General features: G+C 41.1%; 1 protein-coding gene, 1 long non-coding RNA gene and 1 pseudogene across 2 annotated transcripts in view; 1 reads left to right on the top strand and 2 right to left on the bottom strand.

Moving 5' to 3' along the window:
* LOC141409474 (uncharacterized) overlaps positions 1 to 23,220 on the bottom strand; it is an 82,620-nt gene that overhangs the window by 17,322 nt on the left and 42,078 nt on the right. The window lies entirely within an intron of this gene.
* LOC102117438 (5-demethoxyubiquinone hydroxylase, mitochondrial pseudogene) lies at positions 13,666 to 14,959 on the top strand (annotated as a pseudogene).
* LOC135969397 (uncharacterized) overlaps positions 18,591 to 23,220 on the bottom strand; it is a 110,714-nt gene continuing 106,084 nt past the window's right edge. Inside the window, exons 3-4 of the long non-coding RNA XR_012431614.1 lie at positions 22,104 to 22,244; positions 18,591 to 21,828 (exon numbers count right to left, since the gene is read on the bottom strand). This is a non-coding gene — a long non-coding RNA (uncharacterized lncRNA). The remainder of the gene's footprint in view (positions 21,829 to 22,103; positions 22,245 to 23,220) is intronic.

Below are 23,220 nucleotides of genomic sequence, written 5' to 3'. Positions count from 1 at the left end.
GGAAATTCAAATTGTTATATCTACTTCTGTTCCCTGGAAAGCAGAGCCAGGAGAGCGCATAGCACAGCTCCTGATTGTGCCGTATGTGGGAATGGGAAAAAGTGAAATTAAATGAACAGGAGGATTTGGAAGCACAAATAAACAAGGCAAAGCAGCTTATTGGGTAAATCAAATTACTGATAAATGCCCTACCTGTGAGATAACTATTCAGGGAAAAAAATTTAAAGGTTTGGTAGATACGGGAGCAGATATTTCAATCATTTTGCTACAACACTGGCCATCCGCGTGGCCAATTCAACCCGCTCAATTTAACATAGTTGGAGTTGGTAAAGCCCCTGAAGTATATCAAAGTAGTTATATTTTGCATCGTGAAGGGCCCGATGGACAACCTGGGACTACTCAATCAATTATAACTTCTATACCTGTAAATTTATGGGGAAAGTATTTATTACAATGGGGAGCACAAGTTCTAATTCCAGAACAATTATATAGCCATCAAAGTCAACATATAATGCATGAAATGGGGTATGTCCCTGGTATGGGACTAGAAAAAAAAATTTGCAAGGTTTAAAAAGTTCCCGCCAAAGATTAGGATATCATTTTTGATGGCGGCCACTGTTAAGCCTCCAGAACCTATACCTTTAAAATGGTTAACAGATAAGCCAATTTGGATAGACAATGGCTGTTAAGTAAAGAGAAACTAGAGGCTTTAGAGAAATTAGTTACTGAACAATTAGAAAATGGGCACATAGCTCCAACATTTTCCCCGTGGAATTCTCCAGTTTTCGTAATTAAGAAAAAAATCAGATAAATGGAGAATGTTAACTGACTTAAGAGCCAGCAATTCAGTTATACAACCTATAGGAGCATTACAGCCAGGATTGCCTTCTCCTGCTATAATTCCAAAAAATTGGCCTTTAATAGTCATAGATTTAAAAGACTATTTCTTTACTATCCCTTTAGCTGAGCAAGACTGTAAATGGTTTGCATTTACAATTCCTGCGGTAGACAACCTGCAGCTGGCTAAGCACTTTCATTGTTTTACAGATGGATCTAGTAATGGGAAAGATACTTATTCTGGCTCAAAAAGCAAAGTTTTCCAGACGCCCTATACTTCAGCTCAAAAAGTGGAGCTTGTAGCTGTAACTGAGCTATTGACTGCTTTTGATATGCCTATTAATGTGATTTCTGATTCTTCATACATGGTTCATTCCACACAGTTAATTGAAAATGCTCAGTTATGATTTCATGCAGATAAACAACTCATGACTTTATTTACTCAATTGCAAACAGCAGTTAGGAGTAGAATGCATCCTTTTTACATCACTCACATTAGGGCTCATACACCACTTCCAGGACCTTTGACTGAAGGGAATCAAATGGCTGATCACCTAATTGCTACTGCAATATCTAATGCTAGACACTTCCACAATTTAACCCATGTTAATGCCTCTGGTCTCAAACACAGATACAGCATTACCTGGAAAGAAGCTAAAGCTATTATCCAGCGATGCCCAACTTGCCAAATGGTACATTCCTCATCTTTTACAGGAGGAGTTAATCCTCGAGGACTGGAACCTAACTCTCTTTGGCAAATGGATGTCACACATGTTCCATCGTTTGGGAGACTAGCTTATGTACATGTATGTGTGGACACCTTTTCTCACTTTGGGCTACATGCCAATCAGGACAGTCTTCTGTCTGTGTTAAACATCACCTTTTGCAGTGTTTTGCGGTGATGGGCATTCCAGCTTCTATTAAAACAGATAATGCCCCAGGCTCTACTAGCCAAGCTCTAGCTACATTTTTCTCTATGTGGAATATTAAACACATTACCAGTATCCCATACAATTCTCAAGGACAAGCCATAGTGGAAAGAATGAATCTTTCCCTGAAACTGCAGTTGTAAAAGCAGAAAGGGGGAGACAAAGAATATGGAACCTCACAGATGCAAATGAACCTAGCATTATTAACTTTAAATTTTTTGAGCCTGCCCAAAGGCCAGATGTCATCAGCAGCTGAACAGTGTCTACAGAAACCAGCTGCAAAGACAGAAACAGAACAACTGATTTGGTGGAGAGATCCAATAACAAAAAGTTGGGAAATAGGTAAAATAATAACTTGGGGTAGAAGTTATGCTTGCATTTGTCCAGGCCAAAATCAGCAGCCTATTTGGATACCATCAAGACACCTGAAACCTTATCATGAGCCAGATGCTGAGGAAGAGACTCCGGGAGGACCCCAAGGACCCCCCAGTTGCAGCCATGTCAAGGCTGACACTGAGGAGGACCCCAACTGTCATGAGCAACATCCGTCGAACATAGCCACCCACCTGGGGACAGATCAAGAAGCTGTCACAGATGGCAGAAGAAAACTTGAGGAAAGTGGGACAACCAGTCACGATGAGTAATTTAATGGTAGCTGTGATAGCGGTTATCATTACTATGAGTATTCCTTCAATAAGGGCTAACACAGAGAACAGTTCTACTTAATGGGCATATTGATCAATCTTGGCTGGCAATAATGCCTAGATGCAATCACTCTATGACACAGTTACACATGCTTTTTGATCTCAGTATTTACCATAATAAATCTGCTCCTATAATTGAGGCATACCTCCCTCAAAAACCTATTTGTAAACAGGATTAGACCCAGTCAGAAATAATGAACATACTTGTTTAGGAAGATTGCTTTGCAGAACAGGCAGAGGTGCTGCACAACAATTCCTATGGAATCATTATTAATTGGTCCCCTAAGGGGATGTTTAGCTTGAATTGCACCTCTCAGTCTGCATGCCACAGTTACACAATGTTCAGATGATCTGAACCAAATGGTCAGATGGTAGATATAATAATAAGTACGGCAAGAGTTCCTATTATCTGGAACCATGGCGGTATAGTGGCACCTCAACCTCATGATATGGCCGACTCTAGGAGCTAAACACAAGGATTTGTGGAAACTATTAATAACTCTTAATAAGATCAAAATTTGGGAAAGAATAAAAAAGCATTAATTAAGGCACACCGGACCTTAATGCCAGGAACTGGAGTGCTTAAAGGAGCTGCAGACAAATTAGCAGCTAGTAACCCATTAAAATGGATAAAAACACTTGGAAGCTCTGTTATTTCAATGACTGTACTTTTAATCTGTGTTGTTTGTCTCTGTATAGTCTGCAGATTCAGATCCTGATTCCTGCGAGAAGTAGCTCACTGTCACAAAGCTGCCCTCGCTTTTATCGATTTGCAAATCAAAGGGGGACATGTTGGGAGCAGCCCCCCAAAATCTGGCCATAAACTGGCCCCAAAACTGGCCATAAACAAAATCTCTGCAGCACTGTAACAGGTTCATGATGGCCATGATGCCCACGCTGGAAGGTTGTGGGGTCTATGGAAATGAAGGCAAGGAACACCTGGCCTGCCCAGGGCAGAAAACCACTTAAAGGCATTCTTAAGCCACAAACAATAGCGTGAGTGATCTGTGCCTTAAGGACATGCTCCTGCTACAGTTAACTAGCCCAACGTATTCCTTTAATTCGGCCCATGCCTTCGTTTCCCATAAGGGATACTTTTAGTTAATTTAACATCTATAGAAACAATGCTAATGACTGGTTTGCTGTTAATAAATACGTGGGTAAATCTCTGTTCGGGGCTGTCAGCTCTGAAGGCTGTGAGACCCCTGATTTCCCACTTCACACCTCTGTATTTCTGTGTGTGTGTCTTAATTCCTCTACTGCTGCTGTGTTAGGGTCTCCTCGACTGAGCTGGTCTCGGCAGGTTATTCTTTTATTCCATAAGGCCTCGATAGGCTCAGAAATGTCACTTCACAGATTCCACAAAAAGAGTGTTTGGAACCTGGTGAATCAAAACAAAGGTTCCATTCTTTAATGTAAAACAGCACAGCACAAAGTGTTTTCACCGACAGCACCTTTTTAATGTTTAGGATTAACATTAAATATTCGTATATTCCTGTAAGGTCTCAATGGGCTAAGAAATGTCACTTCATAGATTCTTCAAGGAGTGCTTCAAATTTGGTAAATCAAAACACAGTTTCTGTTCTGTAATATGACCCAGCACATCACAAAACATTGTCACTGATAGCTTGTTTCTAGTTTTTAGGGCTGGATACTCATATGTTCCAGTGAGGCCTCAATGAACTCATAAATGTTACTCTGTAGATTTTACAAAAAAGTGTTTGGAACCTGGTGAATCAACACACAGGTTCCATTCTGTGATATGAAACAGCACATCACCAAGCATCCTCCCAGATAGCCCCTTTCTACTGTTTAGGGCTGAATATTCATATGTTCCTATAAGGCATCAATGAGCTCAGAAATGTCACTTCATAGATTCTACTAAAAGAAAGTTTGAAACCTGGTGAATCAAAATACAGCATCCATTCTGTAATATGAAACAAAACATCACAAAGCGTTTTCCCAGATAGCTTGCTTCTACTGTTGAGGACTGGATATTCTTTTTTTCCTAATAGGCTTCAGTGGGCTTAGAAATGTCAGTTTTTAGATTCTACAAAAAGAGTATTTGAAATGTGGTATATCAAACACAGGGTCCATACAGTGATATGAAACAGTACACCACAAAGAGTTTTCACTGATAGCTTGTTTCTAGTTTTTAGTGCTGGATACTTGTATGTTCCTGTAAGGTCTCAATGGGCTTAGAAATGTCACTTCATGGATTCTTTAAAAGAATGCTTCAAACATCATGAATCAAAACAGTTAGTATTCTGCAATAGGAAACAGCATATCATAAAGTATTTTCACTGATAGCTTGTTTCTAGTTTTTAGGCTGGATATTCAAATGTTCCAGTGAGGCTTCAATGGACTCATAAATGTCACTACGTAGATTCTACAAAAAGAGTGTTTAGAACCTGTAGATTCAAGACACAGTTACCATTCTGTGATATGAAACAGCACATCAAACAGTGTTTTCACAGATAGCTTGGTTTTTGTTTTTAGTGATGAATATCTGTTTTTTTTTCTAATAGGCCTAAATTGGCTCAATAATGTCACTTCTTTGATTCTACAAAAAGAGTGTTTGGAAACTGGAGAATCAAAACACAGGTTCTGGTGGGCATGGTGGCTCATGCCTGTAATCTCAGCACTTTGGGAGACCGAGGTGGGTGGATCACAAGGTCAGGAGATCGAGACCATCCTGGCTAACACAGTGAAACCCAGTGTCTACTAAAAAAAAAAAAAAAAAAAAAAAAATTAGCCAGGCGTTGTGGTGGGCACCTGTAGTCCTAGCTACCCGGGAGGCTGAGGCAGGAAAATGGCATGAACTTGGGAGGCGGAGCTTGCAGTGAGCCGAGATTGTGCCACTGCGCTCCAGCCTGGGCAACAGAGAAAGACTCCATCTTAAAAAACAAAAAACAAAAAACAAAAGCCCACAGGTTCCATTCTGTGATATGAAACAACACATCACAAAGCCTTTTCACAGATAGCTTGGATATTCATTCATTCCTGTAAAGCCTCAATAGGCTCAGAAATGTCACTTTGTAGATTATACATAACAGGTTTTGGAACCTGGTGAATCAAAACACAGGTATAATTCTGTGATATAAAACAACACATCAAAAAGTGTTTTCACTGATAGCTTGCTTCTAGTTTTTAGACACGATATTTGTTATTTCTTTATAGACCTCAATGGGCTCAGAGATGTCACTTTGTGTAGATTCTATGGAAAGAGTGTTTGGAATCTGGTGAATCAAAACACAGGTGCTGGCCGGGTGTTGTGGCTGACGCCTGAAATCCCAACACTTTGAGAGGCTGAGGTGGGTGGATAACTTGAGGTCAGGAGTTTGAGACTAGCCTGGCCAACATGGTGAAATGACATCTCTACAGAAAACACACAAAAAAAATTAGCCAGGTGTGGTGGCAGGTGCCTGTAATCCAGCTACTTGGGAAGCTGAGGCAGGAGAATCACTTGAACCCAGTAGACAGTTGCAGTGAGTTGAGATCATGCCACTGCACTCCAGCCTGGGTGACAGAGTGAGACTTTGTCTCAAAAAAATTCAAAAAATGAAAAACAAAACATGCGTTTCATTCTGTGATATTAAACAGCACATCAGAAAGTGTTTTCACAGATAGCTTGTTTCTTGTTATTAGGGCTGGATTTTTTATAGTAGGCCCCAATTGGCTCAGTAATGTCACTTTGTAGAATCTACAAAATAAGTGTGTGGAACTTGGTAAATTTAAACACAGGTTCCAATCTGAGATATGGAACAGCACATCACAAAGCATATTCAGAGATAGCTTGTTTCTAGTTTTTAGGGCTAGTTGATGTATGTTCCTGTAAGGCCTCAATGGGCTCAGAAATGTCACTTCATATATTCTCCAAATAGAGTGCTTCAAACTTTGTGAATCAAAACACAGTTTCCATTTTGTATATGACCCCACACATCACAAAGCATTTTCACTGATAGCTTGTTTCTAGGGCTGGATATTTGTTTTTTCTTAATAGGCCTCAATGGGCTCAGAAATATCATTTTGTAGATTCTACAAAAAGAGTGTTTGAAACGTGGTGAATCAAAACGTAGGTTCCATTCAGTGACATAAAACAGCACATCTCAAAGTGTTTTCACTGACAGCTTGTTTCTAGTTTTTAGGGCTGGATATTCTTATGTTCCTGTAAGGCCTCAATGGACTCAGAAATGTCACTTCATAGATTCCTCAAAAAGGATGTGTGGAACCTGGAAAATACAACATCCATTCTGTGATATGAAACAGCACATCATAAAGTGTTTTCACAGATAGCTTGTTTCTAGTTTTTAGGGCTGCATATTCATTTTTTCCTAATAGGCCTCAATGGGTTAAGAAATGTCATTTCATATATTCTACAAAAAGAGTGTTTGGAACCTGGTGATTCAAAACACATGTTCCATTCTGTGATACGAACAACACATCACAAACTGTTTTCACAGAGAGCTTCATTCTACTCCTTAGGGCTGGACATTTTCATGTTCCCGTAAGACCTCCATGGGGTCAGAAAGGTCACTTCATAGACTCTACAAAAAGAGTTTTTGGAACCTGGTGAATCAAGACACAGTTTTCCTACTGTGATATAAAACAGAACATCAAAAAGCATTTTCAGATAGTTTTGTTCTTGTTTTCAGGGCTGGATATTTGTTCTTTCCTAATAGGTCTCTACCAGCTCAAAAATGTCATTTATTATATTCTACAAAAAAAGTGTTTGTGATCTGGTGAATGAAAACACAGGTTTCATTCTGTGATATGACATCACAAAGCATTTTAATAGATAGCTTTTTTCTAGTTTTTAGTACTGGATATTTGTTTGTTTGTGTAAAGCCTCAGTGTTCTCAGAAATGTCACTTCTTAGATTCCACAAAAAGAGTGTGAATCAAAACACATGTTCCATTCTGTGATATGAAATAGCAAATCCAAAAGTGTTTTCACTGGTTGCTTGCTTCTGACTTTTAGGACTATTTGTTTTTTTCCTAATAGGCCTCAATGGGTTCAGAAATGTCACTTTGTAGATACCACCAAAAGAGTGTTTAGAACCTGGTGACTTAAAACACAGGTTCCAATTTGAGATATGGGATAGCACATGACACAGTGTTTTCACAGAGAGCTTGTTTCTAGCTTTTAGGACTCAATATTCATTTTTTCTTTGTAGGTTTCAATGGGCTTCGTGGAGTCTACAAAAAGCAGGTTTGGAACCTGGTGAATCAAAACACACGTTCTATTCTGTAATATGAAATAGCAAATCACAAAGCATTTTCCCAGAGAGCTTATATCTACTTCTTAGGGCTTGATATTCATTTTTTTCCTATAAGGACTCAATGGGCTCAGAAATGTCACTTGGCAGATTCTACAAAAAGAGTGTTTGGAATCTGGTGTATCAAAACACAGTTTTCATTCTGTAATAGGAAACAGCATATCAAAAAGCGTTTTCACTGATAGCTTGTTTCTAGTTTTTAGGACTGGGTATTTGTTTTTTCTTAACAGGCTTCAATGGGCTCAGAAATGTCACTCTATCGATTCTACAATAAGAGTGTTTGGAATCTGATGAATAAAAACATAGGTTCCATTCTGTGATACTAAGGAGCACAGCAGAAAGTTGTTTCATAAATAGCTTGTTTCTTGTTTTTAGGGCTGGATATTAGTTGTTTCCTAATACGTTCCAGTTGGCTCAGTAATAGCACTTCATAGACTCTGCAAAAAGGGTGTTCGGAACCTGGTGAATTTAAACACAGGTGTTTTTGTTTTTTGTTTTTTGTTTTTTCAGTTACAAGGTTTAATAGAGTGAAGACAGAGCTCCCATACAAAGGGAGGGGACCCGAAGAGGGTAGCTGTTGCCAGCTCGAATGCCTGGGTTTATATCCCGATCCTTGTCCCTCCCACTGTGCTCTCAGGAGATAGATGATTGGCTATTTCTTTACCTCCTGTTTTTGCCTAATTAGCATTTTAGTGATCTGATTGTTTGAGTGTGAGCTAAGTTGCAAGCCCCATGTTTAATGGTGGACGCAGTCACCTCCCCAGCTAGGCTTAGGGATTTTTAGTTGGCCTAGGAAATCCAGCTAGTCCTGTCTCTCAGTGCCCCCTCTCAACAGGAAAACCCAAGTGCTGTTGGGGAGGTTGACTGACGACTGCTCTAACTGCTTCCTGCTGAATTGGGGTGTAGTAGGGATTGTGCAATTGAGATTTCCTCGGGAGGGGTGCCTTTGATGTCATTAACATTGGAGCATAGGCTAGCAGGCTGGTCCAGGGGTCTGTGGTAGATCTTAGTTATGGACTGTATCTGGGGCTCCATTTGAAGAATGATTTGTAGTTTTACAGCTTCAATTCTGGGAGAGACAAACTTAACAAGGAGGTTAAAGATACAGGGACTGAAATGTATGGCCTGCAGTATAGGGGATTATTTCTTTGGCACACTTCACAGGCCCTGACTATCTGCTTGATAGTTTTGAAAAGGCCTGGTCCAGTAAATAATAATTTGGCTATCTGATGGGTGCTATCAATGCCTAAGTGGAAGGTTTGGTGAAGGATTTTAAGTAATTTCTATTGGTTAGTTGCAGGCAAAAGTATTTTTCCTTCTTTGGAGGCTAGCCATCTGTGGGGGAGAAAAGTATGTCCTCGTGAGGTTTCCTATTCTATTTTTCTTGCTGAGCACTGGGGCTTGGTTTCCCAGAGGGGATTACCCCATACTAGGGGTCCTTCTATAAGCATTTCTGATGGAGGGTCCTGTCTTGCGGCTCTTTTTACTTCAGTATCCGTTTGGCGGTTCCCTTCTATTTCTCTTTTCTTTTCTTTCTGATGACTCCAGCAGTGTAAGGCTGCCACCTCTTTAGGTTTCTGTACAGCCAATAATAATTTCCTAATGGCTTCCTGATGTTTGACAGGTGTTCCCTCGGAAGTTAGGAATTCCCTTTCTCTCCATATTTCTGCGTGGGCATGGAGGACTAGGTAAGCATATTTAGAGACTGTATATATATTTACCCTTTTTCCTTCTCCTAATTCTAGTGCCCGAGTGAGGGCTATTAGTTTTGCCAGCTAAGCGCTAGTTCCTGGAGTGAGGGGATCATTTTCAAGTATTCCATTATCACTGACCACTGCATACCCCACTTTTCAAAGTCCTTTTTCTACAAAGGAGCTTCCATCAGTATACAAGCTGAGGTCAGGATCAGTCAAGGGAACCTCTAAAAGGTCCCCTCAAGCGGCATAGTTTTGAGCAATTACTTGTTGACAGTTATGTTTTATCTTTTCTTTATTGTCTGGAAGAAATGTGGCTGGGTTAAGAGTTGCACAAGTACACAGTCGCAGCCCTGGTCCTTTACGTAATAGAGCCTGATATTTAAGTAAACAGTTGTCTGACAGTCACAAGTCTCCTTTAGCAGTGAGTATGCCGTTCATATCATGAGATGTCCACACAGTAAGATCTCTTCCCTGTATCATTTTAACTGCTTTAGATACTAAGACTGTTACTGCTGCCACTACCCATAAACAAGGAGGCCAACCCTTTGCCACTACATCAATTTCCTTACTCAGGTATGCCACGGGTTGCAAGCTTGTCCCTCGGACCTGTGTAAGGACTCCTAGAGCTATTCCTGTTTTTTTCTGTAAACACAGGTTTCAATCTTAGATACGGAACAGCACATCACAAAACATATTCACAGATAGCTTGTTTCTAGTTATTAGGGCTGGATATTCATTTTTTCTAATAGGACTCCATGGACTAAAAAATGTCAATTAATAGAGTCTACAAAAGCGTGTTTGGAACCTGGTGAATCAAAACACAAGTTCCATTCTGTGATATGAGACAGCACCTCACAAATCATTTTCTCTGCTAGCTTGTTTTCAGTTGTTAGGGCTAGATATTAATTTCTTCTTAATACTCCTCAATGGGCTCAGAAATGTCACTTTGTAGATTCTACAAAAAAGAGTGTTTAGAACCTGGTGAATCAAAACACAAGTTCCATTCTGTGATATGAAACAGCTCATAACAAAGCGTTTTCACTTATAGCTTGTTTATAGCTTTTAGGGCTCGATAATCATACGTTCCTGTAAGGCCTCAATGAGCTTAAGAATGTCACTTCATAGATTTATCAAAAAGAGTGCACAAACCTGGTAAATCAAAACATAAATTCCATTCTGTGATATGAAACAGCATATCACAAAGTGTTTTGACAGATACACTGGTTCTAGTTTTCAGGGCTGGTTATTCCATTGTTCCTGTGGAACCTCAATGTGCTCAGAAATGTCACTTTGTAGGTTCTACATAAAGAGTGTTTGGAACTCGGTGAATTGAAAAACCGTTCCATCTGTGACATGAAAGAGCACATCACAAATGGTTTTCTTGCCAGCTCTGAGAACTAAAAACAAGCTAGGTGAGAAAACAATCAGAGCTGGATATTCATTTCTTTTTAATAGGCCTCAAAGAGCTCAGAAATATCACTTTGTAGATTCTACAAAAAAGGTGTTTGGAACCTGGTGAATCAAAACACATGTTCCATTCAGTGATACAAAACAGCACATCACAAAGTGTTTTCACAGATAGCTTGTTTCTAATTTTTAGGGCTGGATATTCGTATGTTCTTTCAAGGTCTCAATGGGCTTAGAAATGTCACTTCAGAGACTCTTCAAACAGAGTGCTGCAAACCTGGTGAATCAAAACACAGTTTCCATTCTGTAATATAAAACAGCACATCACAAAAAATTTTCACAGTTAGCTTGTTTCTAGATTTTAGGGCTGGATATTCAATTTTTTCTCTATAGGCCAAAATGGGCTCTGAAATATCATTTAGTATATTCCACAAAAAGTGAGTTTGGAACTTGGTGAGTCAAAACACAGGTTCCACTTTGTGATATAAAACAGCATATTGCAAAACATTTTCACAGATAGCTTGTTTCTACTTTTTAGGGCTGATTATTCACTTTTTCCTATCTAGCCTCAATAAGCTCAGTAATGTCACTTTAGAGATTCTACATAAAGCATGTTTGGAACCTGATGAATGAAAACACAGGTTCCATTCTTTGATATAAATAAGCACATCACAAAGTGTTTTCACAGGTAGCTTGTTTCTAGTTCTTAGGGTTGTATATTCATATTTCTTAATAGGCCTCAATGAGATGAAAAATGTCACTTTGTAGATTCTACAAAAAGCGTGTTTGGAACTTGGTGAACCAAAACACAGGTTCTATTCTGCAATATGAAACAGCAAATCACAGAGCGTTTTCACTGATAGCTTTGTTCTAGTTTTTGGGACTGGATATTTATTTTTTTTTAATAGGCCTCAATGGGCTCAGAAATATCACTTTGTATATTCTACAAGAAGAGTGTTTGTAACCAGGTGTGGTGAATCAAAACACAGGTTCCATTCTGTAATATTGAAAAGCACATTGCAAAGCATTTTCACAGATAGCTTGTTTCTACTTTTTAGGGCTGGATATTCATTTGTTCCTAATAGGCCTCAATCGGCTCAGAAATGTCACTTTGTACATTCTACAAAAAGAGTGTTTGGGACCTGGTGAATCAAAATACAGGTTCCATTCTGTTATAATAGAAAGCGCATCACAGAGGATTTTCTTTTCATTTCTTTTTTTTCTTTTTTTTTTTTTTTGAGATGGAGTTTCACTCTTGTCACCCAGGCTAGAGTGCAATGGTGCAATCTTGGCTCACCGAAACCTCCACCTCCCTGGTTCAAGTGATTCTCCTGTCTCAGCCTCCCAAGTAGCTGGAATTACAAGCATGCACTACCACGCCTGGCTAATTTTTTAAAATATATTTTTAATATATTATATTATATATTATAATTTTTTATATATTTTTTAGTAGAGACCAGTTTCACCAAGTTGGCCAGGGTGGTCTTGAACGCCTGACCTCAGGTGATCTACCTGCCTTGGCCTCCCAAAGTGCTGGGATTACAGGCATGAGCCACTGTGCCCAGCCTCGCAAAGGATTTTGAAAGACAGTTTGTTTCTAGTTTTAGGGATATAGATATATATATATCTAGATATTCTATATATATCTAGATATATATATATATATATTTAATTTGAGATTGAATTTTGCTCTATCACCCAGATTGGAGTACAGTGGTATGATCTCAGCTCACTGCAACCTCTGCCTCCTGGGTTCAAGCAATTCTCTTTCCTTAGCCTCCTGAGGATCTGGGATTACAGTTGCCTGCCACCACACTTGGCTAATTTTTGTATTTTTAGTAGAAACAAGGTTTCACCATGTTGGCCAGGCTGGTCTGAAACTCCTGACCTCAATTGATCTGCCTGCCTCAGATCAATCTCCCAAAGTGCTGGGATTACAGGCATGAGCCACTGCACCCTGCCCCATATTTTCTTAATAGGCCTCCATGAGATAAGAAATGTCACTTCATAGATTCTACAAAAAGAGTGTTTGGAATCCAGGGACTCACAACACAGGTTCCATTCTGTGAAATGAAACAGCACATTAAAAAGTGCTTTCACTGATACCTTGTTTTTAGTTTTTAAGACTGGATATTTGTTATTTCCTAATAGGCCTCAATGGGCTCAGAAATATCAGTTCATAGATTCTACATAAAGAATGTTTGGAACTCTGTGAATTGAAACACATGTTCCGTTCTGTGATATGAAACAACACATTGCAAGTCGTTTTCCTTGATAGCTTATTTTTAGTTTTCAGGGTTGGATATTCATTTCTTTTTAATAGGCCTCAATGGGCCCAGAAATGTCACTTCGTAGACTCTACAAAAATTAGTTGGGCGTGGTGGCATGCACGTGTAATCCCAGCTGCTCAGGAGCTCAATAAGTTCAAAAAGAATCTAAGTCACTTCTTAGAATCTACAAAATTAGTGTTTTGAACCTATTGAATCAAAACAAGGTTCTATTCTGTGATACGATCAGCACATCCACTAAGTCTTTGCACAGATGGCTTCTTTCTAGTTTTTAAGGATGGTTATTCATATGTTCCTCTAATGGCTCAATAATATCAGAAATGTCACTTCTTAATCTAAAAAAAATTGTTTTGAACCTCTCGAATCAAAACCTAGGTTCCATTCTGTGATATAAAACAGCACATCACAAATCATTTTCACAGATAGCTTGTTTCCAGTTTTTAGGGCTGGATATTTGCATGTTTTTCTAATTATTCAATAGGCTAAGAAACGTCACTTCATGAATTCTAAAAAATGTGTACTTGGAGTACTGGCCCGCTCCGTTCAACGAAGTGGTTGCTCTTTTGTGCCGGCAATGAGTTGCGCCAGCGCGGCGGCGGCTCCCTGCCTGTGGCGGCTGCGCACGGGCGCCCGGCGGTGGCTCTCAGCTTATGGAAGAAGGATCATTGTCAGATTTCGCAGTTCAGGAATGACCTTAGACAATATCAATTGGGCAGTTGTGGATCGAATAATCTGGGTGGATCATGCAGGCGAATATGGAGCAAACCGCATCTATGCCGGGCAGATGGCCGTCCTGGGTCGGACAAGCGTCGGGCCAGTCATTCAGAAAATGTGGGATCAAGAAAAGGACCATTTGAAAAAGTTCAGTGAGTTGATGGTTACGTTCAGGGTCCGGCTGACAGTTCTGATGCCCTTTTGGAATGTGCTGGGGTTTGCACTGGGGGCAGGGACCGCCTTGCTCGGGAAGGAAGGTGCAATGGCCTGCACCGTGGTGGTGGAAGAGAGCATAGCACATCACTACAACAACCAGATCAGGAAGCTGATGGAGGAGGACCCTGAAAAACACGAGGAACTTCTTCAGGTGATAAAGAAATTTCGGGATGAAGAGCTTGAGCACCATGACACAGGCCTTGAACATGATGCCGAATTGGCTCCAGCCTATGCCGTCCTGAAGAGCGTTATCCAAGCTGGATGCAAAGTGGCGATATATTTATCAGAAAGATTGTAAAGTGTGTCCAGTTATGCCTGCCTATAAAAGATGATAGTAATTTACCAAGTGACATTTGCAGAGAAACAAGTGTACAGTTATCATTGTACTTTTGTACAATGTGAATTTTGTTAATTAAATTATAAGGTTTCTTTTAAAAAAAAAAACAACAAAACTGCAGTGTTGATTTTTCTCTGGGTTGTGTTTTCTGCCATGAGACCGACAGGTCACCAGCCTTGTTCAAGTCACAACAAACAAAGCTGAACCTTGTTTGGTCTCATACTTAATTTTCTTTTATATACATGTTTTTCTTTTACATATGTGTGTGTGTGTGTATATATATATATACACTTTTTTTTTTTTTAGAGACAGGGTCTCACTCTTTTGCCCAGGCTGGGTCACAGCTCACTGCAGCCTCGACCTCCCAGCCTCAAGCAATCCACCCACCTCAGCCTTCCAAGTAGCTGGGACTACAGGTGTGCACCACGACACCTGGCTAATTCTTTCTATTTTTTTGTAGAGGCAAAGTCTCACTATGTTGCCAGGCTGGTCTCTAACTCCTGGACTCAGTGATCCTCCCATTTCTACCTCCCAAAGTGCTGGGATTACAGGTGTGAGCCACTTCACCAGGCTCATTTTCTCCTAAAACATCAAGGAGAAATCATTAATAATGTAACGGGAATCTTTAGGAGAAAAAACAATTTGGTTTACTGATAACAAAAGATAATTGGAAACATGACAGTATTTGAGATTGGCCAAGCAGAACTATGAAGTCCATCAAGTAAGTCAAAGACCATCGTTTCCGTTCTGAATTGTGGGTGATAAGGGGTGGGAAAGTGCTACAGTCTGGATGTCTATGTCTCCCCATAATTCATATGATGAAATCTTCACCCTCAAGTTGATAGAAGGTGGGACCTTTGGGAAGTGTGAGGTTATGAGGGTGGAGCCCTCATGAATGGGATCAGTGCCTTATGAAAGGTCCTAGAGAGACACCTCATCCTCTCCACAGTGTGAGACTTCAAGGGGTGTGGGCTCTGAGGAAGCAGACCCTTCACAAGCACACATCAACCAGCACTTTGATCACGGACTTCCCAGCCTCTAGGACTGAGCAATAAATGTTTGATGTTTATAAGCCACCCAGACTGTGGTAATTTTTTTTTTTTTGAGACAGAGTCTCGCTCTGTCACCCAGGCTGGAGTGCAGTGGCGCGATCTCGGCTCACTGCAAGCTCTGCCTCCTGGGATCACGCCATTCTCTTGCCTCAGCCTCTCGAGTAGCTGGGACTACAGGCGCCCGCCACCACGCCCGGCTAATTTTTTTGTGTTTTTAGTAGAGACGGGGTTTCACCGTGTGAGCCAGGATTGTCTGGATCTCCTGACCTCGTGATCCACCTGCCTCAGCCTCCCAAAGTGCTGGGATTACAGGCGTGAGCCACCGCACCCGACTGACTGTGGTATTTTGTTATAGCAGCCTGAACAGACTAAGACAGGCGTGTTGCTTCCATCAAAGACTATACTAAGTTGTGGATTATTTGTGAAATTGAATTACAATCTTATCTTTTCCTTAAGGTCTTTTGCCACCCCCCCCCAAAAAAAAACCCAAACTGATTCAAATTTTCATACTTTAATGAAATATTTTATAATTTGCAAATTTTTAAGTGATGTATGAAAAACCTAGATCAGTGGATCTCCTCTCTGGCTGCCCATTAGAATGTCCCATGGAGATTAAACTTTTTTCTTCAGTTTGTGGACCAAGAGTTTTGATTTATTTAGGGTGGAGTTCAGGGTCAGAATGGTTTCAGAAGCTCCCAGGTGATTCTGGTGTGAGTTGGAGCTGCAAGGCGCTGAACTAGATTATAAGATGTTTCTGGGAAAGAACCACATTTTAGGAATTTGCCTCCCACCCAGTCCTCTGCGTTTAATCAGCACCTGATGACTTGGCAGGACTTGCCCCACCAGGGTCTGGCTTTGAAGGGTAGTGGACACCAGGATCATTTGGATTAATCCTCTGCTACCTCTCTCTCTTCCTCAACCAAGAGTGAATTTAATTTTACGTAATTGGGTGAAAGTCTACGAATCATAATTGTAATAAATTAAGGCTGGGTGTTTGTTTGAAATTAGATAAGATAAACCTAAAGGTTTGAACAAGTTGTGGATGGTTTGTAAAAATTAATCTTATAAAATAAATGCTCTGTGTGAACATACTGATTAAATTCAAAGGGATATTATTTGATTTTTCTGTAAATTGAACCTTGAAATAAAAGCACAACAAGGTTTTCTTAAGGCATTGGTCTGCTCTTTAACAAGAATTTGTAAAGGGTTATAAAAGGTTTACAAGAATCTCACCTCATGTTCAAACTAGTTAAGATTGGATAGATTTATCTATAAGGTATTACTAAAAATTGGGGATGACATTAATAGTAGACTGATGCAAGGATGAAATTTGACTGTCTTGAACAAGATTTTTATGTAATAGTAAAGGATAATGAAAGATTTTTGTTTGCCTTGCAAATAAACTACCAAAAAAAGAAGGGAAAGGCAAGAGACAAATTGTTTGGAAAGTTGTCTTCCCTTTTAATGAGTAAAGGTTTTGTGCCTTTAAAAAAAAAAAAAATGTACTTGGAGCCTGTCTAATCAAATGGTAGGTTCTATACTGTAATATAGAACAGCATATCACAAAGTGTTTTCACAGATAGCTTGTTTGTAAATTTTAGGGCTGGACATTCATATGTTCCTATAAAGGCACAATAGGTTGAGAAATGTCACTTCTTATATTCTAAAAAAATTGTTTGGAACCTCTTTAATCAAAACCAAAGATCAATCTTGTATTATGAAACTGCACATTCCAAAGCACTTTCACAAACAGCTTGTTTCTAATTTTTAGGGCTGTATATTCAAATGTTCCTATAAGGGTTCAATAGGCTAAGAAATGTCACTTGTTAGATCCTGCAAAAAGAGTGACTGGAACTTGTTTAATGAAAACCCAGGTTCAGTCTCCAAATATAAAACAGCATGTCACAAAGCTCTTTCACAGATAGCTTCTTTTTACTTGCTAGGGTTGGATATTTGTATGTTCCTCTAAAAGCTCAATGGGCTCTGAAATGTCATTTCTTAGATTTCTACAGAACACATGTTTAGAATCTGTTCAATCAAAGCATTGATTCCACTCAGTGATAGAAAACAGCACAACACAAACCATATTCACACACAGCTTGTTTATAATTTTTAAAACTGCATATTCATATTTACATACAGGCCTCAAACCTCTGAAATATTATTTTCTGGATTCTACAAAACATGTATCTGGATCATTTGTAATGACAACACAAGTTGCATTCAGTAATATAAAGTGGCACATCACAAAAGTTTTTCACAGATAGCTTGATTTTAGTTTTGAGGGCTGAATATGCATATGTTCCTATAAGGGCTCAATGTCCTCAGAAATGTCCTTTCTTAGATTCTACAAAACATTTGTTTGGATACCGTTTGCCTTTGACACATTTTATTCTAAGTATAAAAGGTGAGAAACTGGTCAGTAATTTGAAATCAAAACAGTACTTTTTAGTTTGAAATCTGCGTGATGACCACCAACATGTTAGCATATATCCAATCAGTATTTCATTTTGAGTTTTCCATTAATGTGAGAACTCCATGGGAATTAGCATTTATTAGTAGTTCTAAATCTTCTAAAATATAAGGGGAATTGAAATTTTAACTAGTCAATGCTGTGGCATTTACTTGGGAATAAACACTGTCTCTCTCTTCCCTCTTTGTGTCTCCTGTCTCCTGCCCCCTGCTCAATTCACCTGCAACATAGACCTCCTCACTATCTTCCAGACCACCAAAGCTTACACAGTCCCAGAGAAGAGACAGGTGTGGGGAGTCATAACTCATGAAGGCTCCCTTGGACTCTAGGACCACTAAGAAGGTTAGAATTTCTGGAGCAGCCGTGGAAGATGATGAGGGCTTAGAGTCTCAATAACTACAAATAAATACCTAAAAATAAAATTGTCAGTCCAGACTTGGAGAGGTCTAGTATGTGGCTATGAGAAAGATGAAAAGCAATATAGAGACTAGGTAAAAGAGGAAAGGCCCTCCATCACACCATTTTTGGCATCATAAAGTATACTGTGCCTCCACCCACCACAATGGAAACCAGAAGGTAACTGATATCTGTTGTACCTTCCTAGGAGGCAATGAAAAGTTCAGTGAATTAGTTTATCAGATGAAGACTTTTCATATTGCCATTAGTATTGTCATTCTAGTCTGAATAGACACATATGAGCCAGTGTAACTTAAGTGCATACAGAATATGAGCTACTCAGAGGACTTTCAGTTGCAGAGGTGTAGCAGTGGTTCTCAGCCCTGATTAAGATGACCCGGGGAGATTTTACTATGCATGAGTGCCACAGTCATCCTATATATTCCAACATAATTGTTCTGGGATAGAGACCTGGCATTGGTCTCATGAAGATGTGTAAGTATATGTGTATGTATATACAATATACCTATATATGTATTCATATATATGTAATACATATGTATATGTAATTATATATATGTACAGTACATAAGTGTATGTATTCATATTTTTACAAAACATATTATCTCATTTAATACATAGTTGTAGCTCTTTCTGTCTTACCAGTACATGTATACATAAATACATGTATAGAGAGACAATGATGGCTACTTATTTGGATGAGGACTCCAAACCATTTGTGCTTAGATTTCTAAATAGGACTGTTGTTTTAACATTCTACATAACTTCAGTATTTGATAACTTAGCTACTAGATTGCTGAGGTTACAAGGTACAATTTACAAAGACTTTCTTCATCTCAGTTTCCATAATGGTAAACAGCAATTTTACAACTCTCTCAGAAGTATAGCTATTTTGTCTATAATCTAATGATATGTATATCTGCTATGCTATCCAGATTACTAACTAAATACTCTTTATTTGGACTCTTGGCATAAAGTCAGACACAAAAATATGTGAAAATTTTTAAATTCACATGATACCAGTGACTTAATTTACTAACTTTAAGTAGACAAAATTGGCAAAAAAAATTTATAACTTCAAAACAGGAGCATCATAACCTCTTATAAGATGCTTTTTAGCATACCAACAAGTTTATATTCACAATCTCACTTATTCCTAATTAAATCCTTTGAGGACAGTGAATATTCTGAGCTTTATTCCCTGCTACTGGCATTACACCATATAATGCCCAGGGTCCCAGCAGTGAGATGCCAGTGGCTAATCTCTGAGTCACTGAGCTCCTTAGGCCTGCTTTCTTCACACTTGTTTCCATATTTCATCCGCTCGGAGCTGGGTTTGCTTTCTGATTTTGGTGATGTGTGAGAAAATCAGTGTAGCAGATGGAAAGAATTCAAGCCACTTTTTACCAAATGCCACATTTCTGCCAATGTGTATTTTGTTTCTTACAGTAAAATCCCCAACATGTCATTTTTCAGCATGTCAGGTGAGGCTTATCACTTGCTTGTTTAAGTAATATCAGGTGTACTATTTCCTTGCAGAGGAGAAAGGGCCTCCACATTTGGTTTTTATGTTCACAACAACATGGTTCATGGCATACAACTTCCAGGTAAAGTAAGTGCAGGCTCGGTGCTGCTCACAAGCTTTTGCTTCTTCCACTTCAGTAGAGCAAGTGTTCATTAGAACCTTCCCTTTTGAGCTCAGTTCCCCAGAATCCTGTCTTGTCGCATCCTTGTTCCCCCATTATGTGGCCTATGGTGAGTATGAAGGAAGGAGGAATGGATTAAAGTTGGAAAAGCAGGGGGAGAGAGGGAACGCATTTGTTATCTATTGCCGTGTAACAAATTACCCTGAAACTTAGCAGCTTGAGACGTTTATCATCTCCCAGCTGGGAATTTGGAAGCAGCTTGGCTGGATGATTTTGCAGTTTCAGTCAGGATGTTGGCAGGGGCTGCAGTCTCGGAGGCTTGACTGACACTGGAGGACCCGCATCCAAGGCTCACTCCCGTGACTGTGGCAGGAGGCTTAGCTCCTTACTGGCTGTTGGTGGGAGGACTCAGCTCGTTGCCTTGTGGACCTCTCTGTGGGGCTGCTTGAGTGTCTTTACGGCATGGCAGCTGGCTTCCCCAGAGCTAGTGATCGAAGAGGGAGCCCAGGTCGGAGCTTGCAGTGTCTTTTAAGACCTACCCTTGGAAGCCACACAATACTTAATAACTATTAAAAATAGCTACTTTTTAAAAAGCAGTTTTATTATTTCTTAGGAGTCTTTGGGTCTCCTATAAAGTTCTGCTGATTTAGGCAAAGCTAATCTCAGCTGAGCTCAATGACATGCCTGTTGCAGTCAGCTGATGGGATGCTTCTGGGCTGCTGGTCATCCTACTGTTATTAGCAGTCCACTCAGAACGCATCAACTGCCTTTGCCTTATGCTTGAACTAGTTATTACCAGGAACTAGTTATTACCAGGAAGGCCACTCTGCCTCCAAAATGGGGAGAAGGTACATGCTTACTCCCTAGGTCAGTACAAAGAATGGAAACCGGTGATGTGTAAAAATACCTGCTGATGATCTTGTCTGTATAGAAGGAGAAGCACTTTGAGATAATACTTATGTTACTCAAGCCAGACATCCTAGAGGAGATGAGCTTGTTTTGGGATTTTGATGGAAAAGGAGGGCTGAGTCTTGGCAAATATGATAAGGCTTAGCTGTTGAGTAGGCCGAGCAAGAAAGGGTGGGGTGGGGACAGAGCCAAGCAAAGGGCTGTGGGAAGTTTGCCAGGCCAGAGAGGAGGCGTGCACCAGGAGGTCCACAGGTAGACTGTCTGGGGCCAGCTGGGGACAGTCATAAAATTTAGACTATCCCAGCTGGAAGACCTCGCTCCTTCAGCGACCTAGACCCAGGGCAGGGTGCCTTTCGAGGGGAACGACTGGATGGCTGGGAGGAAGCCAGGGGGTCTGGTGTGCAGGGGCAGAGGGCTGGGCAGATCCTCCTGTCCCTGCTAGGGTTGTGAGGCAGGTATGGGTGGGTAGTTTCTGCCTCTCTTTCCTTCCTAGCTCTTGTCTACGGAACCAAAAGGGAAATGACAAAAACTCAGCTCAAAATTCCAGCTGGAATACTTGAAACACTTGATACTTGTCAGGAAATTAGTTCTTTAAACTGATTTTTCCATATAAAACCCATCCAAGAGGTAGACGATTCAGGGTGGGACAGGATCCAAGGCTTTGTAACCAGAGTGGGACTCTTATTCAGGGCTTCGTTAGCAGAGGCGAAAGGATTCTGTTTGTCTGTGAAAGTTTCAGTATGTAGGATGACAGCCCTGTATGCTCTGTGGCAGCTCCTGGGATGCGGCCTCATCTTCAGCCCCAGCCCTGATTTTGTAACGGGGTGTGTGCAGTTGTCGAAGATGGCCCCAAGACCCTGTTCCAGCAGCTTAGGTGATCTGATGTGTGGGTCCCACGCAGGAGGCCACTATGAACTTTGTAGGCTGCAAATGAACCCACGGTTTGTCTTTAAGGCCCAGCAGAGATTTCAGTGTATGGCTGTAGGAATGGTTACCACCAGATCACCCCACCACCGGATGTTCCACTTAATGGGTCAGCCTTGGTATCCCAAGTCCTCCACCTTCCTCTGACCCCGTAGCCTGCTGGGTGCCACAGGGCAAGGCCTGGGGCTGGACTGGGCAGGAGCCCTTGAGAGGCTTATCTGAGTCTGTGCTCCCCAGCTTGAGCACAGGTCATGGGAAGTGACAGAAGCCCTTACCTGCTTCCCCCGTGGGGAGAGTCGGCTTCCTCCAGCTTGGGGCACAGGGCTGGCCACTGCCAAAGCCTCAGAGGAGTCCAGCTGGGGTAAAGCAGCCATCTGGGCAGCGTCTGCTCCTGATGTTTACATCTGGGCTGTGTTCTACTGGTGACAGGAGAAACTCTGCTGAGGAGATGCTGAAAGGACTGCCAGGCAGACACAGCCCTCGGACATCTCATCTTCCTGCTCCACGTCAACCCAAGCACCCACAAGGCTGCGCTTAAAAATCGGAAAAGAGTGGCCTGACCCTGGCCAGCAGCCTGGCAGAAGCAGGGTGACTTCACATGGTTATTCTACAAGCTCACCCAAAGCCCATAAGCCTTTTTGAGTGTTGAGAACTCGGGGCACGCTGAGGACCTCTTAGTCTTCCCAGGGCCTGGCACCCATGAGGTTTCTAACCACAGTTTGTTGAGCAAAGGAACACCCTCAACTCAAAATTCTCCAAACTTGAGACTCCCTGCCCTTGAGTCTGTGCCCTCTGAGAGCCTGAGCATTGAGGAGGGTGGCTGGGAGGCTATGGGATGCATGGCCAGGGAGGAGAGAGGAGTGAAAGAGCTAAGGCAACCAGGAAGGTACCTGCACCAGCACTGCCTGGGACAGCACGAGGGCACTGGGGAGAAGGACAAAGGAGAGGAGCCCAGCAGGCAAGAGGAGGGCTGGAGGATAGCAACGATGAGTTTCTCCTTGCTTCAAATGGGTGCCAGCGCCCCAGGGTGAGCAGCACCCCAGAGCCCGTGAGAATCCTGGGCCAGGCCATGGGCTTCCAGTGCTTGTCCACTGGGAGGGAGGCCTTGTAGAGTGAGGTGGAGACCCACACACACCAGCATAATGCACAAGAACGCATGCTCAGATGCCTGTCCAGGTGGGTGTAACTCATATGTGCACATATTCCCAAACATGGACCTCCAGGTGCAGGTGCCCACCAGCTAGACCAGTATATGTGTGCATCATGTGTATGACTGATATCTACATATGCGCATGGACACACACATGTCCCAGACCAGATTTGTACTGATAAGCAGAGTGGGGTGGGGTGCAAACGTCATAGGGTCACAGTTCCTAACCCCTGCCTCCACTA

Source organism: Macaca fascicularis, chromosome 2, assembly GCF_037993035.2.
Source record: "Macaca fascicularis isolate 582-1 chromosome 2, T2T-MFA8v1.1".
In the NCBI taxonomy this organism is placed as follows: Eukaryota; Metazoa; Chordata; class Mammalia; order Primates; family Cercopithecidae; genus Macaca; species Macaca fascicularis.
This window is presented reverse-complemented; position numbering and strand designations above follow the sequence as displayed.